Raw genomic sequence first — 26,889 nt, forward strand, 5'->3', positions numbered from 1 at the left:
CCAGAGCGGAAATGAGTGATGCCCACATCAGTCTGTTTGGACCACCTGAGCAAACACAGAAGAAATTGTAATCAATGCTTATTTATTTCCATGAAGTTGCTTAAAAAAATTTAAAAAAACGCTTTAAAAAAAATATTCAAATAACCTACCTAAGGTCAGACTGTGGAATCAGTACGTGTCCCATGGAAAGCATTCCCAGCCCTCCCAACTCCTTAGGGGTGTAAAACACCACAGGAGGGAAACGACTAGGCATTTTGGAGTTCAATCCAATCTTGATACGGTTTGGATCTTATTCTCGCACTTCACCAGCAGGTCTAAAAGCTCCTGAGTGTTGACCACAGCTTCGCGGAAGTATGTCATCAGACCAATCAGAGCAGTGTTCCACTTGTTCACAATCTGAGAGGAGCAACATTGTTTAAAACCATGTGTAAGATGGGAAATACAAGTCTGCTGTGGCTGTTTTGATACTAAGGTTCAGGGCTCATACCTTGGTGAAGGTGGTGGACCCTGAAGCCATCAGAATCTGTCGCACTCTGTTGTGGAACCTCTGCATGGACTCATCATCTACACGCAGGAAACACTGTGCTGTCCTTTCCTTTGTTACCTAAAAATCGACCACACAATTATCCACCATTCTTCCTGACGTGCCAAAAAAATTTTCAGTAGGTTGTTATTCTGCTTACCTCGTTTCTGCAAATTCCACACTCCATCTTTGTGCGTAAACTCCTCATAACTAGTGCGGCACTTGGGGAGGATACGACACTCAAAGCCACACATGTTGAAGAGTAGGTTGGGGTTGTCCTTGCTATACACAGACACAAAGCTGTTCTCCCACTGAATTGTGGTCACAGAACGAGGCAGGCGATTTTTGAATGTCCCAAAAACACAGCACGGCCCCTGTTGTGATGAGGAAATCGTTGATTCCATATGCATTTTTCTCTTCATTAAGAGGTTCAGAAAGAAAAAAATCTACAGCACTTACAAGTTCACATCATGTTTCATCAGTCTCATTCTAGCATCTCGGGGCCAGCATTTCTTATTGTTGTAGCCAACAATGTTCTCATTGTTGGGGTCCTGGGTGCTCGGTCAAGTTACCTCTGATCAGATCTCTCGCCTTCATCAGCAGAGAATCTGCACATAGCAAAAACAAGTTCATAAAACTGTACAACAGCAGCGTTTGGAAATACATCTCAATACTTCACAACAGGAAGACTTCTTTCATCTGCACTACTAACCTGAAAAAGATGTGAATGCGGTCTATGTATCTGCAGTATAGACGTATAGATGGGCACTCTCAGTGCTGTGTCCTGGAAGCTGAGGAAGTCATTGGGCATCTGTGGAGTCCAGCCATCTCACTGGCTCTGTGCAGACCAGCACCAGCAGGTCCATCACCAGCCCATAGTACTGCACAATGAAAGACGCAAACTGGCAAGCCGCGGATGATTCCATACGAGTTGTGTGGTTCATGTCCTGTTAAGAGAAAATAGTGATATCTAAAATCAAACAGAGCAATGAAAGTACAATTTACTAATATGACTTTCTCAAAAGGCATTGAGAGAGAAAATCATGACATTTTTCCAAACTGTATTACACATAGCAATAAAACAGACCTTGTAATTAATGGACAACGTGTGTCTTTGGCTGTCATGTAATCTGGCAATGTTGTGGTCCAACAATGAGACGGTAGAAGCCTGTTTCAGGAGTGTCAAGTCAATCTTCTCATACATCTTCCTCATTAGGCGAGACTTCCCAGCATTGACGTTGCATTCGCCTTCTGCCGTCTCCCACACATCCTTGCAGGTTGTTGATTCCTAGAAGACATAAATTGAAATTAGCAATATAATTATACACTGTAGTGTTGTCAAAAGTACCAACTGTGGTGACAGCCAAATTACAGAAATTTTTAAAAATGTGACAATACCAGCATTTCTTAAATCATGTTCAGCGGATTCTTAAACTCCTATGATTGGCCACTGTGTTCAGTGGCTCAACAGTTTATGTCTATGATGGCTACTATGATTGGCCACCCTGCTTTTATTAAATATCACCCATCAAAATCTCTCACCTTGGCCACCATTTGTACACCAGCAGTGGAGGCGGCTCTGTATCAGCTGGTTTGATCCAGGGTGGAAAAAGTCTCCGCTTGTCTGCTTCATACCAGAGGTACTGATCCAGGTATGCATCGGTAATTTTTTCCAGAGGCTCAACATCATAAACCGGCACCAAGTGACTGTAAGGTCCATGAACTCAATGCCCACCTAGAGAGAAATAGAACCACTTTAGATGCAAGGTAGGACCAGTAGACGACTAGGAGAACTCTTGTTGTAATATGAAGTATGTTAAAATGAATGTGCACAACTTCTTTGAAGGCTCTCTGAGTGAGGAGGTGACGTTGATTCTGGACAGAGCCTCATGAGGGTTTGTCATAGGCCTGCTCAATCAGACCCAACTCCTCACGCTGTGACTGGTTCAGCCTCGACTTCACACTAGATAAAAGAAAGCAAAGTCAGAAAAGATCCTAAACATCTAGACAAACCAGTGCATCCACTCAGCTTGCTTTTATGGGACTGGCCTGACCTGTAAGCCTCCTTGAGTCTCTCCAAAGCCAGGATGAGCAGCTTAGTGTCATGTTTGTAAGACAGAGGAGGGAAGGGGATTGGAGAGAATCGACGGACTCTCCAACCAGTTGCACTGTGTGGTGTAGATGGCCACGGCCTCCTCAGCTTGTGATGTAAGGTCCATCCTATAAGATGAAAAAAAAAAAAAAAAAAAAAATCAATCTTGTGTGTTCTTTATCAGTAATAGCAGCATGTTCAAAAGACATGGTTACCAAAAAAACTACCTTCAGGTAATTGTGCGTCTCTCCTGCTCTGCCTTTAGATAGAGTCGAGTGAGACGTCCCAGGTTCTTCTTGCAGACAGTCTTATCCACAGTGGCTTCCTCTTTCTGATTCTCTCACGGTTGTAGTGGGCGGTGTGTTGGATCCACCAGTCAGCTTTGGCCTTCACGTAGCGGAGAATCATGTTCTCAATGGGGTTGAAGCCCAGGAACCTGAAAAAACAAGTCATAAAACCCCTTAATGATAAAACTTCCAAACTGAATCATATACCATTGGTAGGCCAGCAAAAAGCTTTGAACAAAAAATTACCTTCCAAGGGATGTTGGCCTTCCAGCATCTCCATGACTCGCTAAGATGCTGCAAGGATGGTTCTGGCCTTGTTCTGCTTGATACCCTCAGGCATCATATCCAGGATTCATGCATCACAGCAGCTCTCAGCTCCAGATCAAAGTGAGATTCCACACGCTGTTTGGTCACAGTCTTTGCAACACCCTTGGAGTGTCGACCTAAACCGTATTAAAAATGAATTAGTATTTGCTATCCTTAAATGTCACTACATCTTTCTACATTTATAAAAGCTCATTTACCCTCAAACTGCCTGGCCAGAAGATTGCCAAGCCAACGCTCCAGAAGAGGAGTGATTCCTCTCATGAAGAAAGCCAGACTCTCCATCCTGGAGCCAGAACCCACAGCCTGGGACCTTTTCCGACTGGGCCCTATAAAACAGCTCACTTTAGATGCAAAGCATAGAATCAATTCACCAAAGCACAATCACATGCAAACTATTTATTCACAAAATTATGTTTTTGGTTGTATTGGAGTGTTACTCACTGTGTTGAAGCGGTAGTAGACGAGATGCTTCAGATCTTTGCACATTCTGATCTGCCTCATGAGCTTGTTACTTGTAGCGGTACATGCCAGTCAACTGACCGACATGGGCGAAGATGTTACTGCAGTCCATCTGACAGCTACAAGGTAAACAAAATACTTTAGTAATGAAACAATCATAACAATTAGCTACATAGAAAATGCATTCATTATGGTATTTTATACCTGGAAAGAGTCAACATTCCAAGCCTGTACTGCACATGGCTATCCACCACAAGCTTGCTCAAACGCAGAACCTCACGGCACAAGTGGAACGCATTCCCGAATCTGGACTTCTTACGTTCCTTTGTGGTGAGGGTTTTCACAGGCTTCAAGTTGAAGTTGTAGTCCAAGTGAAGGTAGTTCAGGTTCTTTCTGTGAATCAGCAGGTTAAGCATGTTGTAGCCCTGCCGGCACACCTGCAGACCGACTTCTACCCAATCCAGCTTTGTGGACTGGAAGAATTTTGGTGGCCTTGAAAGAGCGGAACAGGTATCTAAAGAAGATAAAGGGAAATACAACCATTATTAAATGCATCAACATTTTTAAATGGAACAAGCTCTGGAGTAGCATTCTCACCTCTTCTTCTGTGCCTTAGGTGGTCTGTGTTTCAGAGCATTCAGCACGTAGTACTTCAGGAGCTTCTGGTAAGACACACGTACCTTCACAGGCTGGCCCGCAGGGCAATGCTCACGATACCTGAAGGTGTTTGGACAAACAAGAGTCTCTGTTCAGAAATTATAGTCTTCTTGTATTGTTTTTTTTCTTTTTTTAAGTTTATCTTATATTATACTGTTTAATATTGTTCAATACGAACCCAGTTTTTGATGAGAGGCACATCAATGGCACGTCTAGTTCTTCCTGAGCGAAGATTAAATGGACGAGGTGCCCACAACAGCGCAATTCCATTAGCTGTGTTGTCAGTATAGAGAGGTGTTTCCTTCAAGAATGGCTCAACATACTCAGGCAGTTCAAACTCCTCATCATCATCAGGCAGTGGCTCTTGGATCTATAGAGAAAACAGAAGCTTGCAATTAATGCGACAAGAAATTGAGAAACTTACACACAGAGTTTAATTAAACAGTTGAATTTCTGACCTTGATGGAGTGTCTATGAGAGATGGGGTTGATCAGAGGGTCAAAGTAGAAGGCGGGCAGATCAGGATCCTCAGTCTTGATGAACACCACGTTTGGTGTGTGGTACCTGCATGGACAATCATAAATCATTAGTTCAGCAAAACAATTTATATAGAATGATAAAACTGCAGGCATGATGAAGTTTCATACCAGGTGAGGTGCACATGATGTGGCAGGTTGTTGTATAGGTAGGGAATGCAATTTTGTATTCAGTCCTGATTGGTTGTCTGATGATGATCTTGTTGATGTCGTTGAACTCATTCCAGTCTTCATCCCTAAAAACAAACCAAGTTAGACTTCTGGAGAAAATAAAACAACACGGCCAATTATGCTACAGAACATGTTACATACTGGAGGTTAATGTCTCTGACAAGAGGCTCAAATTTTGGTCCCCCTGGAATGGCCATGTTCAACGCTTTAGAGGTGAAGAAAGCCTTCAAGTCAAACAAGTAGAAGTAGTTTTTATCCACCAAGTCTGTAAGCAACTGATTAGCCAATCGATACAGAGTAGACATCATTGGTAACGTGAACTGCCAGCGTCTGTATGTGGTCCCGTTCACATATCTGTGGAAGGAAAATATAAATCATGAACAAAAGAAACAAGAAACCATAATTTTTAACAACGGTCATCAACACTCACTTTGTGGTATCTTTCAGAGGTTGATGCTCATATAACCATTCTGCCACAGAGGAGTCCTCCTCAGGGTCCAGCTCCATCTGGATTGCCTCCAGAGGCTCAACGTCCAGGATGTTGTCTGCATAATCCAATGGAGGCTCTTCATCATCGAATGGGGGGAAACGCATGCGCTTAAAGTGCCGTCTGTCTCGCTTCTCACGACGCATCATGATCCACATTGTACTGCGGAAAATAAAAAGTTTTTCATTATTGCAGCCAAACAATTTTTGTGCAACCCTGCAAACAAGCAAATCTGGAGCTTTCAACACGGCATCACATTTATCAGAAAAAATAAATATTTCACAAAATGTGCAGCCCTAATTTTCAATCTCTGCTCTGAAAGTCATGTAATCATCACCTACCCCCACTGAGAAATGTACACCGGCTCAATCACCCATGGGATTTCATTTACAAAGGAAATGGCACCAGTGATGTGGTAGAGCACAGGGACATCTCTGATCTGCTCCCAGGGCATGGGCATGTTCTCCAGCAGTTTAAGCACTGCATGGGGCATATATTTCAAGGCTCTGCAAGCAAAAAGCAACATATACTTTTAATAATGAACACGCACAAATATCAGTAACCTAGTCAATAACACAAATGTTCTTACCCAAGGTAGACCCTCTTGTCATGCCGAAATTTTCTGTTTGTCATGTCACCATGATCCCTGATGATTTTGCGCACATGCTCAGGTGGCATGTCCTCTTTCTGGGCATCCACAAAACCAAATTTCCTCTTCTCCGAGTAGCGTTTGGCCTGAAGCTGCTGCCATTTCCGAGCTACAGAAGAATGTCATGTTTAAATCAGAAAATTTAATCAGAAATTTAAATCACGTCACTAAACATTCAGAGTGCACGAAGCAAACACTAAGTCCATGATCAAGCATGTAAATATACCTTTCTCTTGCAGTTTCTCCTCAGTCATGTAATCTGGTACAGGAGCAACAGCAGGAGGAGGTGGAGGAACACCTGGAGGCATTGTTCCAGGAACACCTCTGTAGGGGAATGCAGCTGCCATGGCAGCGTGTACTGCAAGGAAAACAATAAAGCACAAAATATGAGATTAAACTGCAAAGCATGAGAACTGAAACATGTTGAAGATTATAATAAAACTCTCCACTACGAGTTCATTCAAATAACCACAACAACGTAGACTAAGTGAGATCTAAAGCCAAACATGTTGGAAATAAAAGGAAATTCGAATTAAAATTACAATGTTTGAGCAAACGGTTATATATCTAAAACCACAACAATGAACTTCACTGACTTTGCTATCGCTCCTGATTCGCGCTTGAATTGAGACTAGCGAACCACCTTTTATTCATTAAAGAGACTATATAACCCCCAAGTAAATATGCATTTTTACATATTTTGAAGGTCAAACTAATATATATATACACACACATTTATGATATTAATATATGCAGCAGTTTTTAAGGTTGAAATAAAGCAGAGGTTAGCATGTTAGCTTAGCTTATTACATTTTATACAACAAGTGAACGGTTTCCGCAAAGAAGCAATACCAAGAAAACAGTGATACTTATTTTGAAAGAAGCAAACAAAAAGCTCCACGTTCTCGCAAAGAACAATATAACTTACTGTATTAAAAGCAGTTTCTCGCCAGTGAACGTAGTTATGCCCCGGGTTTGTGCTCAGTGGAATGGCGTAGCATGCACGTTGTGAGTAACGTATGGTTGTGCGATTCGCGAACACGTATCACGTATCTGGAGGACTCTGTTTCAACGGAAATTATGTGTTTTACGACACCGAACGTAAGAAAATACGTAGGGCCAAACTTCCGGATGCGACACCGGATATATGTCAACAAAACACCGGATATATGCGGATATATGTAAACAAAAAAAATCATAATAACTTGACCTTTTGAAAGTCGTTGTATTCTGTTTAATATTGTTCCATGACTATTTTATTGAATGAATAGAGAGAAAATTTCAGGGGAAAGAGAGACGATGTTCATAAACGGAGACGAGAAAATTAAGTCGCAAATTAAGCCTTTAGAAAATAAAAGCCATTTTTAGTTAATTTTAAGTTATTATAAGAAAATTACACACATTTTATATTTGTATACTAAGGTGGTATCTTAATGTATCACATGATAAGATTTATTAGAAATCGTTACATGGGCAGGATATATTATTGTGTAATTCATTTATTGCTATTTTCCACCACTTTAGGACTATTTTTATAGAGTCTTTATTTTCTTTCTTCTTTCTTTATATTTATTTATTTATTTATTTATTTTATTTTTATTTTTATTTTTTTTTGGTAACTTGATTCTAAACGGTATCTTTAGTATTTTTCTCAGAAATACTATCCCTTCCTCCAAACTTTTAAATGTTTATAATCCTCTCTAAAGTACAAAAGCCTGATTTAAAAGTTACATAAAATGCAGTTTCAAAATGCATTTGACAGAAAGTGGTTAAACAGGTCTAATAAACCCAAACATTTACATTTAAAGGCCCACATAAAATTAATGCTTTGGAAGTATAAAATACATTTTAAAAGATCTAATTGTAAGGAATCATATGGAAAAACAATTTAAATCAATATTCTCGTTGGATTACACATGCATTATGTATATACTCTGCTCAATACTGTATATAGCAACTCCACTGTTCATTCTGTAAATCATAGCTTCACTTTCTCTGCACTAAATGTATATAAAACACAATATTCTTACATTTCTGGTTAGATGCTAACTGCATTTCATTAGCTCTGTACTTGTACTCTGCATAATGACAATAAAGTTTAATCTAATCTAAAAAAATAAATAAAAAAAACTCATAATTTCAAAAATGTGGACGTAACATAAATCGCCCAGCAGGTGGTGCTGTTGCCTATATTGATATCAAGAACAATGCATCCATTCAATACGATTAAACAGTAATCGTTTAATCTCTGTTGCTTGCAAATGAATTAATATTTTTTTTTTATATAAAATAAAAATAGTACAGACCCAAACTAGATATGTTCCCATCGCTCTGCAAATCAAGCAATAACATGGTCCCATTTTGAGAATGGGAAAAGGTACCGTTGTATGAGAAAAATACATTGAGAGAGAGAGTTGTAACTATTCATTTTGTTGTTCACATTTACAGTAAAGGTCACAAGAAAAACTAAATTTTTTTAAGAAGAACGCTGCAGAGACTTGAGAAATACTGCATGTAAAGTTGCAAAAGAATAAGAGTAAGACAGAGGAAATAGGATGCCACTCAAATATGTGATGCTTCCTTTTCCTCTAAAAGAGCCCTGTTGTTGCCTGTAACATTCAAGAGCGCTATTCTTAATGGCCTCTTACATAACTCTTGCGGTACTGTTTACCAGGTTAAAACAGCTATAGTTATCCATTATCTTTGCCCTGCCCTTCACCCATTCTCACCTACCACACCTCAAATATCCCATGATTTCCCTCTCTTACAAACAGGATATCATTACTCCAGTATTCCGAGTCTTGTAGTCTAACCCGACCGCCTGCAGTTCATCTGTTTTTAGTGGAGATCTTTCATTCAGTCTGTCATTTCTCTTTGCTCTTATGCTGACCATCTGTTGTTTTTAGTGATCACAAGCACACTATATTCAGGCAAGACAACTAAAGTCATTAAACTGTCATCATAAAAAGTCAGTTTTATGTAACCCACTAAATGCTATACAGACAGAGATCTGTCTTTACCCAAATTTAGATTATGCCGTGCTCTGGGATGCCAAGGCCACTCTTTCCTGTTGATGCCCAGAAATCATGAATGTCTCAACTAATGTCACAGGTCAGAGGATGTGTGTCTCTGTCATTTCCCCTCCAACAAGCTATATTTTACAGACTCATTCATTTGCATTAACATTTTCTCGGAATTAAATACTTAAAAGCATTCAAGATCGACAACGTGTTACTTTGTAAACAGATTTATTATTAAGAGAAACTCCCCAGCAAAGATGAACAATCCCCACCCTAACGTTAGCATATGGTTTTAAAAATTAAGAATGAATTAATTCTAAAATCACATATAGATAGATAGATAAATAGATTCAACAATTAATATAATACAGATAAATGTATATGGATATTTGGGCCCATAAAGGAATGCTGAGGTCAGAGTTTTCAGGCTAAAGGTCAGTGGATTATTTACCACCTGTCTGTCAAGCCATTATTTGATACATCCAACACCACATACCCTCTCCTTTGCACCAAAATGATATTTCCTTTAATCTGTCATCATCAAAATGCAAAAGAAAGTTACTCTTTTTTTAGAAGCATGTGGAAGTAACTTGTATCTGATTCAAGTATGTGCAGGGGAAAAAGAGTGGGCTCCTCCGGTGTTTATCCTGGGAATGTCGAGGACAGGATGCTGAAGCCTAGAGGAAGCCCTGACGGCAGACTCTCAGTGCTCAGAGCGTCAGGAATCTTTAATTATAGTGCACATCTGGCTGTGAGACGAGACCTGGACACATTTCACACATCTATAATAACTTCCACTGACTCTCTATTTGGGCTACAGGTAAATTCTTCTACAGCACTTAACAGCCTGATTTACTTTATCTCTCTTTGTTTGTATCTTGTTGTTTAGGGATACCGTCCCTCTTTCTCCTGTATCCAGCAGAGCAGAAGCACCAGAGAGGGTTGAAGCGCCCCTCACACAGAGCGAGGAAGGACACTCGTACACAGTCAAAGAGACACGACATGATGGAGCTGAGGATCCAGCTGATACCCACGGGAGAAATCATACTGCCTCCAGGGAAAAATGGAGAGTTTTACTGCCAAAGCTGCACTAAGGTAAGTCCCTTTAGATAAAGCTTCTATTAAATGAATGCATGTGAATGTACGAATAGTCTTCTTTGCTGTATCAGGAAAAGATTCAAAACTCATTTGCATAACTAAATAAAGACAACTGCACCCAGCAATTTCTTAACAAATTACTTTTTGTGATAGCTGTCAGGATAGTTTAGGTTCAACAAAACGTGCCATAGATTTGCATGCCCTAAAACCGAGACTCATTTGAATTTTCCATGGTGTAAGCAAGATCATGCCTGTTTATAATAAAGCAACCATTAGTGACAGTATCATGAATATGTGCAGTGTTGATTATGGTTTAGATTATGATTAAGCTTGCCAGCCTACAGAAGTGTTTTCTGCAATACTTGATTCATCTCAGAACTGTATGATAAATGATAGAAAGCAGTTTGCAGTACATAGATGGCTTTTGATATGGAATATATGGTCAATATATTGTATCTGAGAAGCTTTTATTTGATTTTGAGGAATAGGAATGGATTACTCTTTTAATAATAATACAGTCCAAGGAAATGTGGGTGTACACTAAACTCTGTCTGTGTGCTCTGACAGATGTTTGAATGTTTCTTATGGATGGCATAAATAGTTTGTTTGGCAAAAAGGAAAATAGCTCACACCCCTTTAATTCACAACCTATGCACGCTTTTTTCTTCGTCTGTTTTCTGTGACTTTTTTTCTGTTTGTAGAACTTTATGGTTCATTTAGTCTAGCGCAGGGGTGGGGAACATTGATCCTGGAAGGCCTGTGTGCCTTTAGACTTTAGCTGGTCTAGTGTAATACTGGAATCTAGCTGATAAGGATCTGTTCTTTGAATATTTTGTTAACCAAAACCTTTTCTAGTTTGTGAACCACTTGAGTTTAGTGTCCATTTATTAGCTGTTGGAATGGAATGCTACTTGGACGAGGAAATGACACAGAAAATTCCGGAAAAGCATACTTTTCCTGATTTTCTGGCAAGGTCATGTCACCCTTTCTGGGTGTGTTTGAGTTTGAGATGGAAAAAGAGAGGGAGGTGCATTAATAAGAAAGAAAAACGCTGTACTATTATTAATGAACTGATAAAGGCTGGAACAATAACTTTAATGCCCATTTCCACTCGACCGGTGATGGGAGACATGAACACACCCTTCAGTACAGCCTGTCTGTCCAACATTGCCTTGTCAACAGGATACAACCTTTCCCCTCCATTCAGCCAGTGCTTAATGTGGCCCTAAAGGTTTGGGGATTGGTGGTCTGAATGAGCATAAAGGCAGAATCGATCACTTCACCCTCTGGCTACTGCATGACACTGCACTTCACATGGGTAATCTGGGGGGAGGCCACCTTGACGGGGGGATTTTGTTTCAGCAGTGTTTATTGATACAGTGAAATATTTAATATAAATATGTATGCATTTAGCAGAACAGGAACAATTAATATGAACAACATAAATAAGAACATTGATCAACATGCGTACTACACATTTGCCACAAATATGGCAAACAGAAGCTTAACTTTATTGTAACCATATTTGATTAGATCCTTGTATACTGACCAATGTTTATATATGAAAAAAGCCTCAAATAAATCTGTTATAAAGCTCATGTATTTCACTCCACTCCATCTTCATTTGCATTATATCTTTATCAACAATTTGTTTTGAACAGTAATCTACCATTTATCATGTACACATACACTGTAGTCAACTAAAACTTGACTAAGCAAAAACAAGACAAGGTTGACTAAATATGACAATTTGACAGGACTAAGACTAAATTAAAAAAGTGTGACAAAATGAACACTACTTTGGAAAAAAGTTTTTCACATTTAAAATAACTTTTTCTTAAGAAACAAATCAGCATATTACAAAGATTTCTTGTAAGTACATGAACATTGACAAGTTTCACCCAGTTGGTAGAAATCAAAGCAGTGTGCATCTCCCTTATGAAAGGAAAATATATTTACCAATATATTTCTTAAAATATATTGTGATATATTGTAATATATTATTTCCCTTTTTATTTTCTAATATATTGTATATTTGAATACATTTAATAATATATTGATGATACATATATTATATAATATATTGCAAATTATACAAATGATTGCCGCTTTCAATGTATTGCAATATATTGGAAAAAAAATTAAATCCCATATATAAGAATATATATATATTTTCCAATATACTGCAATATATTTTTGTTTCGTAAGGGCTAACACAAGCTGATCAAACTCACTAAGATAAGTTTACTCACTAAGTTACTAAACTCACTAACTCATTTAAACATGGCTTTTCATTTACAGGGCATACATTTTCCAGTGTGTGTGGACTGAAAAAAAGAAAAAGATGCTCATAATGAATGGCTTTGATTCTGAGTCACATTGGCATTATACATTTTGGTCCAGTCAAATGAAATCTGAAAGAAAAGTTGAGTTGACCATGACTAAAATCTTTGTTTAAGAGTTTAAACTTATAAAGTTTACTGATTAATTTGCTTGTCAGTGCATCATATTAAGGGCCATACTAAGGGGACAGTGTCAGTAACGATAGTGACATGACATTCAGCCAAGTATGGTGACCCATACTCAGAATTCGTGCTCTGCATTTAACCCATCCAAAGTGCACACATGCAGCAGTGAACACACACACACACACACACACACGGAGCAGTGGGCAGCCATTTATGCTGCGGCGCCCGGGGAGCAGTTGGGGGTTCGGTGCCTTGCTCAATGGCACCTCAGTCATGGTATTGCCGGCCTGAGACTCAAACCCACAACCCTAGGGTTAGGAGTCAAACTCTCTAACCACTACAGATATTTAAATTTTTTTGTAAATAACATCAATAATAAATAAATAGCTAAATAAAATTAGCTAAATTTCAGTTAAATGTTTTATTACTCTCAATTATTAAAATGCATTAAGTAAAATTAAAATGATTAAGTATATGACTCAACCTATTAATAGTGATTATTTCAATTGTTTAGCCATCTTGAAAAGTGCATTAATACATTATTGTAGATGCATTCATATGGCATGTTATTATAGGCCATACAGTATGTAACGCCTGCTTCTTAATCTCTCCAGATTATTATAGTGAATTAAAACTAAAACTATTAAAAATCATTGCTTGAAGTAAAAAAAGAAATAGAAATAGAATAAAAATATATAGTTGCCAAACCTGCATTTTTCGTTTTCATTTAGTTTAGCTAGATGTAGCCTAAAATAACTAAAACTAAATCTGAATAAAAAAATGGAGAAAAAATATATAATATCATATAAAATATAGACATGAAAAAAGAAGAAGAAAAAATGGGCCCTGGTGTAGCTATAGTTTCTTTGTAGTGTAATTTTAGTATAATTTAGATACTAAGGGGCAGCCTCCTTGTAATACAGCATTTGACAATTGACAATAGAGGGCGATATAACGCTAGTGCACCGTCGAGTAACGCCTCACTACCTTATCTAAATGCCACATGTAAGCAAATTTGTCACAATAGTTATTTTAATATAAAGTCACATATAGAACGAGTATATTCGTTCTGAATGACCACGTATGCTTACTTATGTGAGGAAAGTAAGCAGTGCTGTTGTTTCTGCTTTTAAATAAAACCATCTAATAAATGAAATAGACTTTTTAATCAAAATGCACTCTACATGTTCATTAAACGGTTTTGATTTCATTATAATGAAGTGAAAGTTCAGAATATACATGTGATTTTATAAGTCGTGGTGGGATTGCTCGGGAACTTCCTGGTACAGTCACAGTGCTCTTGAGAGAGAGAGGGCGGGTGCCGGCTGCTAACACCCGCTTCAAACCATTACTGAGTACGTGTTCTGTGGCACAGTACTCACATTAAAATAGAGCATTACTATCTGTTTTTAAACACATTAATTTTCTCCAGCAGTCGTTTTTACTACATCTGCTTAAGTGACCCAGACAGCTGTAAAAGCGACCTTTCAGTGTCCAACTGAGGTAAAGATCTCGTCGGTGGGATTCACACAGGAGAGAAAGGTCCAGATTACAGCTCAAGTTTGAGAACAAGTTTCCCATCACTGCTGGGGTTCTCTTACCCAATTATAACACTGAGCGACCGGTACTTTTGGACGTTGCGGGATTTGAAGTTGGCGTGCTTTAATCAAGGTGAGTGATCGACACGCCATTCATTTCAGTTAGAATCATAGCACCAAGTCAGTTTACGCTTCGTGACACATGAGTTTTAAATTCACACGTGCGTTTTTGAAGATATTGTTTCTTTAAGATTGGTTTCTTGCGTATTTGAGATGCCCGGTTGATAACGACTCGGATCTTCTCAAAGAATTTGTTGAACCACAAAACCGGACTGAACGATTCCTTCGAGAATCAGACCGCTCTCTCTCAGATAAGCATTGAATTGATGTCGAGAGCATTTAAACCGAGTGATAAACGATGGGTGTATAGCTAACATTAAATTAAATCACAATAAATAATCACTTTGAAGCGTTTTTTGTAACAAACTGTTGTAAAGAACTGATTCGCGGAAAAAAAGTCAGACTTTCCACACTTTTTGCTCATAGGTTAGTGAGTTCCCTAGAAAGACAGCATTTTTGGGCGTCGTAGGCGTGTGGTAGCTCACTAGGGTTTAATGCACACACAGCAATTGTCATGTGTTTATATGACCACATTGATCTCACCTGTTATTTTACTCCATGTTATTTATGAAAATACTACCCTGACCAGTTTAGGTTTTGATTCAAATGCATGAGGGTTGTACAAACAAACCCCTATCTGCAAAGCTTAAAAGTGCAAAACTGTGGACATGCATTCAGATTCATTTGTTAGGGAGTGATTCAGGCGGCCTTATGCCACATTTTTTTCCTGGACTCCTCGGGATGGAATGACAAGGGCAGTTAAAGGAGACCAGCTGCTGGTTATCTGTCATCCCAAACTAACCTCCCTCAATCCAATTACATTAGAAATTCCACTGGGAGTATACTATCAGCATCACTCTGAGAGGCCAAGCTTATAAAATTGTGTTGAATGTGTTATTTTAACTACACTGTCTGTGTCATGATGCACATAAGAGGATATTTCTTTCACTTGTGCTGCCAGCTGAGCAGTACAGTGCTGATGACATCTTAAGTTCGTTGTCAGGTCATGTCCTCAAGTGTCCTTGCTCACATCCCCCCTTGTGTATCATTCCTTTTTCCATGTGTTACAAAACCTAACGAAAACGCTCCTGTCAAATGAAATGGATTGCGTGGATGGTGTAACTAGTATAATTGACAACAATTAGAAGCTGACAGTTGCTTAGTCTTCTGCAAACGGATGAATAATGCCATAACTGTCATGCTTATAGTGTTTGTGCTGTGCGTTTTCCAACAACAGTGTTGTCATACATTTCTTGGAAAACAGCTGTGTGTTTTTCATTTAGGATGGTAGTGTTACAAAATGCCAGACTTGTTAAGACATCCCTGCAAAACTGATTTTTGGAGTTCACCCCAAAACTAAAATTGGCTGAAATTTGACTCCCTCAGACCATCCAAGATGTTGATGAGTTTATCTCTTAATCAACAGTTACATTTTAGCATCACACCTCTTGCTCGCCAGAGGACACTCTGCAGTGAATGGGTGCCGTCAAAATGAGAGTTGATAAAACGTCCCAATAATCCACAAGTGATATGCACCGATCAAGCAGTGTTTACAAGTGAAAACAGTTCTAAACAAATATTTTGATGTGAGAGGACAAAATTTTGGACTTGAATGCTTTCATGGTTTTTTTTTTTTTCTTACAAACACAGCTTTTAATTTCACAAGACATTAATTGATGGCCTGGAGTCGTGTGGATTGCTTTTACAATATTGTGCTGTTTTTATCAGCTGTTTGGACTCTCATACTGACGGCACCCATTCACTGCAGAGTATTCACTGATGAGCAAGTGATGTTATGCCAAATTTCTCCAGATCTGTTACATCGGAGTTCATTAAGTACATTTTCATTTTTTAACTCTGTTGTAATTGATGGAGGTACTTCGGGATAGAGCAAATTTTCAGAGCAGCGGGATTCTGGTTTTTGGTCGGTGGCCGGGAGACTTTGCAGTTGAGCTATTTTCCAGCTGCCCCAAGACAATTAACTTTCTACTTCTGTCAGCAGTGAGCAATACAAGTGTGCAGTGTGTGTTCACTTTTCCATCGTGAAGCTAACTTTGTGTTAGACAAAAAAACTTTTGCTGTATCGACTGTGGAGACTTCTTGTTTAGTCTGTTTCTTTATCTTCCAATTATTCTCCATTCATCGTGTTTATGAAGATGGTGAGATTGCGGAGGAATATTTGGTTTAGAGCGGGTTCTTCCTTCATTGCTGGTCTGTCATCCAGCCAGCTGTCAACATGTCCCAGAGAGATCTCAGAGGGGATACACCTGTGTCTGAAGCACTTAACACAGGAAGTTCTCAGGGGTAACCAACCACTGAAACGTGTCTCTACCCTGCTTTAATCTGAAGATACTTTCTGCACCTATACATTTTTGTTGTAGCAAATTCTACATTACAGGTAATTTTATATTAAATTAACCCCGTTTACTTTAATGCAAGTTGCTGAATGATTCATTTGTATTTGTAAGCTTTCGTCAAAATACTCAAGCTCTTTAGGTCCCACACTGCTTTTTGTTCTTGTTGAATATCCTGTTACGTCACATTGCTGGGTTGCGAACGCCTTTCATGTTTGCTTTAAACGTTTAGTCTTTTGCTCAATATTGCAGAGACTTTCTTCAGCGATAAAAGAGTTTGTCTAATTGTGGTTTGAAATATTTGCATAGCGGAACGAAGCATGTCCTCTGTTTACAGGAACAGCCTAACAGGTTTTAATCGAGGTTTTAGTGTGAGAACTAGATGGAGGTGGAGGGAGCCGAGGGTAAGAGAGAGCGTAAACGTCTTGATGCCCTGTGGTGAGTCATGAGCTCATTGTTGGATCTGCAGTTTTTCTTAATTTAGCTGTGGCTTTTCCATTTGAAATTTCCCATCGAGGGCCCTGCCCTTGGACTCTGCTTTGCTCCATATCAGGGAAAATTTGCAAAGGCCAGACAAGCCTTATATCTGTATCTCTAAACTTTACTGGATGGCTAAATTGAATGGTATTTATGGATTCTTATTTATAATGTTCATTGAAAATTACTAAGGCTCATGTAGGCTACTTGGTTGTACAGTGGCCCCAAAAATCACTATATGGACAAAAGTATTGGGACACCCCCTTCTTTAGAACCCGATAAAACCACTTCAATACTGTGGCAACAAAGATGAAAACATAATTTATGTAGTTAAAAAATGCGTTTCAATCTCTGTTTTGGAAGTGTCTAAAATGACTGTAGCCATGTATCCATAAGTGTTTGGTGACGTGTTTTTGGCTCAAGGTCTGCACAGTTGCCTAGAGTATAATTATATGCTTAAATATTAAGATTTGTATGCATGGAAATACTAAAGTCGTCAAATCTGTTCTTTAGAAGGGGTGTCCCAATACTTTTGGCAATAGTACATATGGACACTTAAACTGAAAAGTTTAGGTTTAGTGAGATTTTTATTTCTAAAAATAAATAGTTTTATACAGCCTGGTTTGATAAAAAGGGACAGAAATATTTTGTAAAACGTTAAACGTCTTATTTCAAATGAATGAATGCTGTTATTTAGATATAAATTAATTAAATTAAATTATTAATTTAATAAATTATAAAATATTTATTAAAGCATCATGAAAGATATGTATCGTGGTTTTCATAGAAATATTAAACAGCACAGCCATGCTTGATAATCATAAAAAATGTTTCTTGAGAAGCAAATCAGCATGTTAGAATGAGGATCATGTGACCCTGAAGACTGGAGTAATGACAGCCCAAAAAATCAATCTTTGCCATTACAGAAATAAGTTACTATAAAAATAAAATAAAGTTTCACCATATCACTGTTTTACTGTGTTTTTTATCAAATAATGGATGCCTCCTTGGTAGGCATATAAGAAACTTGTTTAAAAAATCAACCAAAAACCTTCGAATATTAGTGACACATCGAAAAATTTCAGACTGTTAAACCAAGTGGCATCAAATTATGCTGAAGCTTTTCTAGCCACAATTTTCTGATTCACTTTTAAAATATATATATATATATATATATTTTGGTCTTCACAAAGTTTGACAGCCAGAAAAAGATCATGGGTGTTTTTTTTCTTTATTTTGAACAATATATCTGTTTCTTGATGTTGTAAAACCTAAACTTTATTCTGCGTTATGTACTGACTGAAAGTGTGCGCATCTGCTTTTTTTCAATTAATGGTGCTTGTTTTTATATTTTGTTAAATAATATAAATTAATGATACATTAAAAGTGTCCAAAAGTGGCCACTGTGTATCATGAATAATAATGATTACCATATTCACACATACAGTCAAACTTTAAAACTCAGAAGTATACCATGATGCTTTTCAGGCTTAAAGGGTTAGTTCGCCCAAAAATGAAAATTATGTCATTAATACCTCACCCATATGCTGTTCCAAACATGTAAGGCCTCCTTTTATCTTTGGAACACAGTTTAAGATATTTTAGATTTAGTCCGAGAGCTCTCTGTCCCTCCATTGAAGCTGTGTGTACGGTATACTGTCCATGTCCAGAAAGGTAAGAAAAACATCATCAAAGTAGTCCATGTGACATCAGAGGGTCCGTTAGAATTTTTTGAAGCATCGAAAATACATTTTGGTCCAAAAATAGCAAAAACGACGACTTTATTCAGCATTGTCTTCTCTTCCGTGTCTGTGTGAGAGAGAGTTCAAATCAAAGCAGTCTGGATATCCGGTTCGCGAACGAATCATTCAGTTCACCAAATCGAACTGAATCGTTTTAAACGGTTAATGGTTAACGGTTTAACGGTTAAAATATCTTAAACTGTGTTCCGAAGATGAAAGGAGGCATAACATGTTTGGAACCGCATAAGGGTGAGTTATTAATGACATAATTTTAATTTTTGGGCGAACTAACCCTTTAAACAGTCACCTGAACCATCATGAAAAATGAGGCATATTTGCTTAGTAGAGAGTCAGTCGAACATTTTCTCTTATTTTCATAAATTGAGCTGAATGACTGTCATTTGAGATTGCAGCTGTGTGTACCCGCTCATATTACTCGTCTTGTGCTGACTGTGTGGTTTGAGGGCTTAAAATCCTCACTTCACTTAGTGACACACATACTGATTAACCTGATGGTGTGAGATATTCTGTAATCCATCTGGGATCCTTTCACTCAGGCTTACAGTTTGTCATGGCTGACAAGGACGAACACTGTGGCTGGAGTCGAGGGATTATTATAACACCAACTCTCATTACATTCCTTCTGACAGAGGTGCACTTTGAGATGAAATTTCACAGCTGAATTGCATCTTTTCACCGTACCCCCATCAGGTTGTTCATGCCTGTTTGCATTCATTGTGTTCCAGCACACATGCTTCACAGGCATGAACAAGTCAGGCGCCCTGCTCTAGTTTCTTCCCAAACACGATGACCTTTGTGACCCTTGCACACTGTAGATAGAACCGTGATGCCCTTGAAGCATGAGAACGAAAGCCATTCTGTGTGTTATCTGCTTCATGGTACCATCCTTCACGTGCTTATGTCCTCATCCTTTTAACCGCTCAGGATAAATCAAGTTTTAGAGCTCGCTAATGGTCTTTATCAAAGACCTTTGAAGTGAAAACTTCATGAGCTGCCTTCTCTTCTCACGATCACATTGAGATTTGTAAGGCATGGGTTAACCTTTAACCAGACTCTCTCCTGCATGAAGAGAAGTCATGCAATCCGGGCCAGGTGTGGCCTTGCACCGACCACAGAAATATACATATTGTGCTTGAGCACTTCAGAGCTGTTGTTAATTTTTACACTTATATTATAGGAGTGGTGGCTGTAAAATCAACGATTGATTCAAAACAATATCTGTAAAGCATTCAGTGGATTTGTCTTTTCACAAATGTAAATGTGTCACTATATAGTGCACTTACACTATGTACTCTGTCAATTGAAACAGTTTGGAATACATTCAAGCAGGTGCGGTTTTCCAGTTGAATGAAATAATGTTTCAGATGTGTGATGGGATGTTACTAAATTTATTACAAACCATACTACTTCAAAATGGGATGCAACTTTAGAAAAAAAAAAATTGTTGTTTACAGTCATCGTACACTCATACTAGTTTTACTTAAGGAGTTATATAGGAGTCACAGTTCATAGGCTCTTGCACCCGATTACAGGGAGGCATTTTTAGGAATTTTATCGCATGTTGATGTTAGCGATATCGCAGTAGACTGTGTGTGAAACTCAGTCCTGGCATGTTTCAGAGCGTTCAGCATCAGCATGCCTACTACACCTCATTAAAGCACATCATTTCCCAGACATTACCAGATGTAGAATGTGATTTACTATGAAAGACATGTTGGTGTAGCCTCTACCAGACAATGAACGGTCTTCTGTATGTACATATTCCTTAATTGGAAGAGATTTGATTCATTTGATCAGCAATTGTCCTGAAATATGTTCAGAAATTGTTTTAGATACATTTGACCATTACTCAAACCTAAGTCATCCAAGACGTTCATGTCTTTCTATCTTCAGTTGAAAAGAAGTTAAAGTTTTTGAGGAAAATATTCCAGGAGTTTTCTCCATATAGTGGACTTCAGTGGCAGCCAATGGGTTGAAGGTCCAAATTGCAGTTTCAAAGGGCTCTACATGATCCCAGCGGAGGAATAAGGGTCTTATGTAGCAAAATGATCGGCCATTTTCAGAAAAAAAGTTGCTTTTTAACCACAAATGCTCATCTTGCACTAGCTCGACTTCACGTGTTACTTAATCATGTTGAAAAGGTAACTTGTGACGTAAGCAGAAGTACCGACCCAGTGTTTACAAAGCAAACGTGCAAAAAATGTCAAATGGCCTTTACAAAAAAAAGTAAACAACGATGTTGGAGGAGAAAATCAGATGTTTTTTTTCACTCTACCCTACCTTTTTGAACCGAAGTATACTGATGAAGAAGTAATCATGCGTGACCTTTCCAATGTGATCACATAATGCGTAAAGTCACCCAATTTTTTATTTTTTTACTTATTTTAAAAACAGCCAACCACATCCTCTTGAACGTACAAGATGTTAAAAAGACTTCAGTTCAATGCAAAAATAGCAAAAGCTCTTACCCCTGAGTACTCTGACATAAAGACTAAAATGCCTATCCCTATCATGGGTACATCTGTATATACTCCCAGTGGGTCAGCATTAACACTGGCCTACAGTTATTTGCCCCTTTGTCCTTCCCTAAGGGAACCACTGGTATTTCATAATTATGGCTGTAATGTGTGGAATGACTGGGTGTGGTGAGTCTATGCATGAAACTTGTCATGTCTGGTCACCAGCTGGCCATCGTGCCAAATGGTCTGCTTCTGAACAGTGTGTTTGTGTGCACAGATATGTTCTGTGTTAACCTCACCCCATGACTTGCATTTGAGCCATGCAGGATAATGAAGTGATGTTGTCATGCTCAGTCATAGCTGAGATGTTGTAATAGACCGTCTTGTCCTTTCAGTATGTTCCTCAGGGAGCAAAAGATTTTCACAACGGGATTCCAAACTGTTTGCTTCATGCTCGGGTTTCTCCTTAAAGATTAGATTTCAATATAACAATTCGTGTAACAAATGAACATATTACAGTACATTAATTACGTTTTTTATTTTGTTGCATTAAATCAAACTTTCTTGGATGCCTGGTGACCTAGTGACCTCCAGGCTTGTGCACCATTCAGAAATGAGCAGAGGATGCCTTTTAAATTCAAATTCCTGAATTTGAATCAATGTAACAAACATTTGTATTTGAATTGAAGTAAGCTGAATTAAAATTTTAAACAAATTTATGCCATAATGTTTATCTAGAAAAGTTGAGATGTTGCTTGATGGCTACTGCATTTATAATGACTGATTTTTTTAAAACCTGTTTCTTCGATTGGACATGTTTGAGGTGAGAGGGCCAACTGTAGGCCATCAGACTTTGAAATCAGCAACTGCTCTTTGTGTTTTGCTAGAAAAAGTCTGATTGTTGTCGATCATGGACCTCTGAAGATGTGGAAAACAATGAAAACAGGAAGGCCTGTCATCTGTATTTTGGCAGCATCCTCAAGGATTGTTATGCAAGCCATTTCCAGTGGAAGTGGTGTTGAAAATTAAATATCAGCATCTCTAATTGACCCTTCAACTGCCTTGACTTATCAGAGGAAAAAATAGATATAGAGAGGAAAAAATTCAGATCATATCTTAAGACATATTCAAAATTAAGAGCACTAATATTGTACCAATTTGATGACAAACTAATATAAAAATAAATAATTTATCATACTGGATAGTTATATTTAATGCTCATTTACCTTAGTTTCTAACACTAAAGTTTGCTTTATAAACTAATACTATTTGCTGTTTATTTAGAATTTGTTTAGACAAAATACTATATAATTTTAATAACTAACTTTTTTAAATGAATTTTTATTGGACAGTTCAGTAAGAAAGAAATATAGAAAGAGGAAGTGTCAGTGTCATCACTGTTCCATCCTCCATCCTCTCAGCATTGAATATAGACAGGAACCCTAGTGGGAACCCTCTGTCCCACGCTTAGAAGCATAACCTGCCCTTATAAGGCATTGTGGGTATTCTAAGATCTCGGAGGAGGAGACTTCAGGCCCTAGCGTTGCCAACTCAGCTGCTGTCTGAAAGCAATGGGAGATCCAGCTGGCCCTAAAGCAGTGGCGCTGTGCTGTGTTGTTCTTCCAGGCCAGTCCTGGAAAACACAGGGCCGCTTGGAGGTTGGGGACAGGGCTTTTGCATGGGTAGGATGTTTGGAGTTCCTCTGAGTACAGTCTTGTCTACTTGTACATTATTGAAACAACTCTGGTGAGAAAAATTAAGGCTTGGATGAAGTAATACTTGTCCTTCCCTGTCCTCCTCCCTCTTAACCTGTTGGCTGTGGAAGAAGTGGGCGTGTCTCTGGTGGTTCCGGTTCTGCCTCCAACATGTTGCTCCACCCACTACAGATTTCTTGCCTTCTTACCTTTTCACCTCTGTTGGAAAGCATTGATGGATTATTTCGTCATAAAATCCTAAGGGAATGGCAGTTTTCTCCCACATATGCCAAACATTTTTTTTCAAATATTTAATACATATTTCTAATATTTTTATATGGTTTATTTGTATGGTATATTTTGAAATATAGGGTGGAAAAATGTGCATCCACTGAATTCATAGGTTTTTGAATGATTCATGTGCCATGGACTTGAGCCCAGTTTTTTGTTTTGGATGATGTGTTTTCTTTTCCAGAAAACACATCATTTCAGAGCCTCCAGGTTGTCTGGAACGTGTAAGCCCTGTTCAGTGGTGTGAGCAGACAGTCACACCACCATGTGAGGTACTGTATGACTCAAAAAAGCCCACATGAAGAAAGGATGAGAGAAAACGAAAGATATATACGACTCCCTGACTTGCACTTGTTTAATTACACATCATTGATTACTACATTGTCGTGTGACTGTGATGGGTTTCCCCATCTTTGTCTCTTTCGCTCTCTTGCTGTCCCCAATCCTGTGCTGACTGTTAAACACCCATATTACATTCTTCTGTTCTGACATCACACACTCTCAGCTTTCCCTGTGTTTTCTTTACACCTCCATCATACACCTCCCTCCCTTATGTACTGCCTTTCAAATATCAGGTCTCACGGGCGTCCCATAAGTCTCATTTCTTGGTTTATTTAGCCTGTGTGTCTCTGCTTCCCTCTGCAGGTCTTATTAATGTGAAATTGCTCATGAATCTGCCCTCATCTCATTCCCATCTTCCTGTTCCCATGATGCTTTGGGCCTTTTCCTAGTGTCAGGCTTTTCTCACCATTCCCATTGCTCAAGGCCTTGACGCATTAGTAAACAAAGAAGGACTTATTGTAGTTGTGTTGTTTTTTTCACTGTGACCATATTCACAGAGATGTCTTAAAGTGATTCTTAACCAAAAAATATCTCCCTGATGTTGATTCCAACATGTTTGACTTTCTTTCCCATCTGCATTTCTGAAGATCATTCTGGTCATAAGGGGCGAATGGAAACTGGGGCTTGACAAAAATGGATAAAAGGTGGAAGTTTTATGGTCCAAATGACTCCTGCTCTATATTCAAAGTCTTCTGAAGTCATTCATTAGCTTTCTATGAGAAACAGACCAACAATTGAATTGATCATTCAAAGAATTTTGACATCCACCCAAGAACTTCCAGTTTGTGAATGAATTATTTTTGTGAGTCAGATCCTTTCAGTGAATTGATTGAACTGTTTGTGAACTGGATCAGATTGAATCATTCATTCACTCATTCATGAATTGAACTGGCTCAGTTCTTGAGTTTAATTCACTGACACGAAGTCAATGATCCTGCTACAACAATCAACAGTCAATTTAAGGGAAACTTTGCAAGTAAACAGTGAATTAAGTTAGGTCTGTTTGTTACACAAACAAACTGCATGGCTTCAGAAGGTATGTAATATTGTGCATGACTGTGAACTATCCCTTTAAGTCATGAACAAATGCAAAAAGTGAGAGGAGCAACACAAAAAAAGCAAACAACAGCCTTCTAGAGGTGAAAGTTCATTTATTTTAATTGTCAACTAGAACAAAGAGGAAGTATGTTTTTTAACTAAATTATACTAAATAAATTCTAACTCTACCGTTTAAACTCCATAAGAAGAGGGTCATTAATTGCACTCAGGTTCTCCTCTCTGTCTTTTCATAACCTCAACGCTGGTCAGTGGATTAATTTTTTTGAAGAATAACATGCCAATCGAAGTTCATAATTTTGATCGTTGGTCCCTCTGTATCGTCCTCTACCCAACACAACACTTTCCACAAATAGACCTGTTCTGGTGTGAGAATATAAATAGGTCTGTGACAGAGTGGGAGGAGAGAAGGAGGGAGGGGCTGAGAGAGGAAGAGAGAGAGTGAGAGTGAGAGAGAGAGAGAGAGAGAGAGAGAGAGAGAGAAGATTGGAACAGAATGACTACGTACAATAAACAACCAAACATTTTCATAAGTCTCATTACACATAATTTGTATTAAATTTCCTTTCGCCCACATCATTAAGTCCTTACCAGGATCCAATTTCAAATAAATTATGTGGACAGAAGATTGTGGTTGAGAACAAAAGGGATTGAAAATTGATTTGTTTGTGCACGGGTTAATTGACTTTTTCCAAAGCGCGGAGACCCAGAGCAGGCGAACATAGAGGAGTCCAGTGACTGAACTATGACTCATCTCTGATTTGTCAGTAGTGGGCGTAACGTGCCGGGCAGCATGCTCAGACTTCCCATAAAAAAAGAAAAAATATATTTGAAAAATATATTTACATTATTACATGTTTTCCAGTCTTAAGAGAAATGTTTTGGTATACAATACGCACACTACAGTAGGTGCATATTATCCTTCATTTATATTCTGCAAGATTAAAATTTGTACATCCTGGATAACAGTATCATCCTCAAAGAGGTGCCGGATTGTCTGTCCTATTATTTCAGATGGATTTTTGAAGTGTGCTTCTATAATTGGTTTATAGCCCCTTGCATAACAGTTTTTAAGTTTAATACAATCAGCTAGATGCCAATGTTTACATAAAAAAAGCAAACAATTTGGCATTATTAGGTTTTCCTGATATGGTAATATATCTAGATTTCTAAAAAAGGAAATAAATGATTACTTATTTAGCAAATATGTATTAATTGTAATTCTATTTTAAAATATATTAAAACGGCAAAATTGATGAACATAAAAGACGTAGTTAAAAAAATTGACCAACCTCAAACTTTTGAATGGTAGTGTAAATTCAAACTAAAATATATGTACTTTCCCCTAACCAAAGAACTATATACTTTTTTTAGTGCTTAGTAGACTGTAAAAATACAAATTATGATGCTGCAAGTAGGAAAATTCTGCATGTGAAGGAATGTATTCTGTAGATTTAAGTAATAAATGAAAGGGAAGGGCAGGGACCCTGAAAGTGGTTAATGGGAGTATAAATGGGGTGAGAGCACAAGAGGCATGAAGGGAAAAAAGCCAGATTTTCCATTACTGATTTCCCACGGATGTCATTTGACTACTTTAAGGAATAGAACGCCCCACATAACAAACAAAACCTCAGAGTGTTTGTTTCTCCGGCAGAAGGCCATGTGAGGATGTGGAGTCCTGCTCTTACAGTGACCCGAAGGGTGTCTCTGAGTACAGAGAGTCGGACTGTTGTAACCCTCTTTAACCTCCGTTTAACACAATGCCTTATGCCATTTCTTAGTGCATTCAAAAACAAACTATTCAAGTTTAACACTTATATGACTTTATTTAATCTGTGGAACACAAAAGAAGATATTTTACAGAATGTCCAAGCAGCTGTTTGTCATATAAAAAAAAAAACATGTATTTAAAGAAACTGAATAATTGAATAAATTGAGGAAATATGAGTTATAAAACAAATACTGCACAAAGTAAATCAAAATAAGTACATAAATATATTTTACCCACTGGATCATTTATT

At 38.1% G+C, this 26,889-nt stretch overlaps 2 pseudogenes; one reads left to right on the forward strand and one right to left on the reverse strand.

Moving 5' to 3' along the window:
• Window positions 1-5: 5 nt before the first annotated feature.
• LOC113071322 (pre-mRNA-processing-splicing factor 8-like) lies at window positions 6-7,300 on the reverse strand (annotated as a pseudogene).
• Window positions 7,301-9,821: 2,521 nt separating this feature from the next.
• LOC113071323 (unconventional myosin-Ic-like) overlaps window positions 9,822-26,889 on the forward strand; it is a 35,820-nt pseudogene continuing 18,752 nt past the window's right edge.

This window comes from Carassius auratus, unplaced genomic scaffold, assembly GCF_003368295.1.
Source record: "Carassius auratus strain Wakin unplaced genomic scaffold, ASM336829v1 scaf_tig00007026, whole genome shotgun sequence".
Taxonomy (NCBI): domain Eukaryota; kingdom Metazoa; phylum Chordata; class Actinopteri; order Cypriniformes; family Cyprinidae; genus Carassius; species Carassius auratus.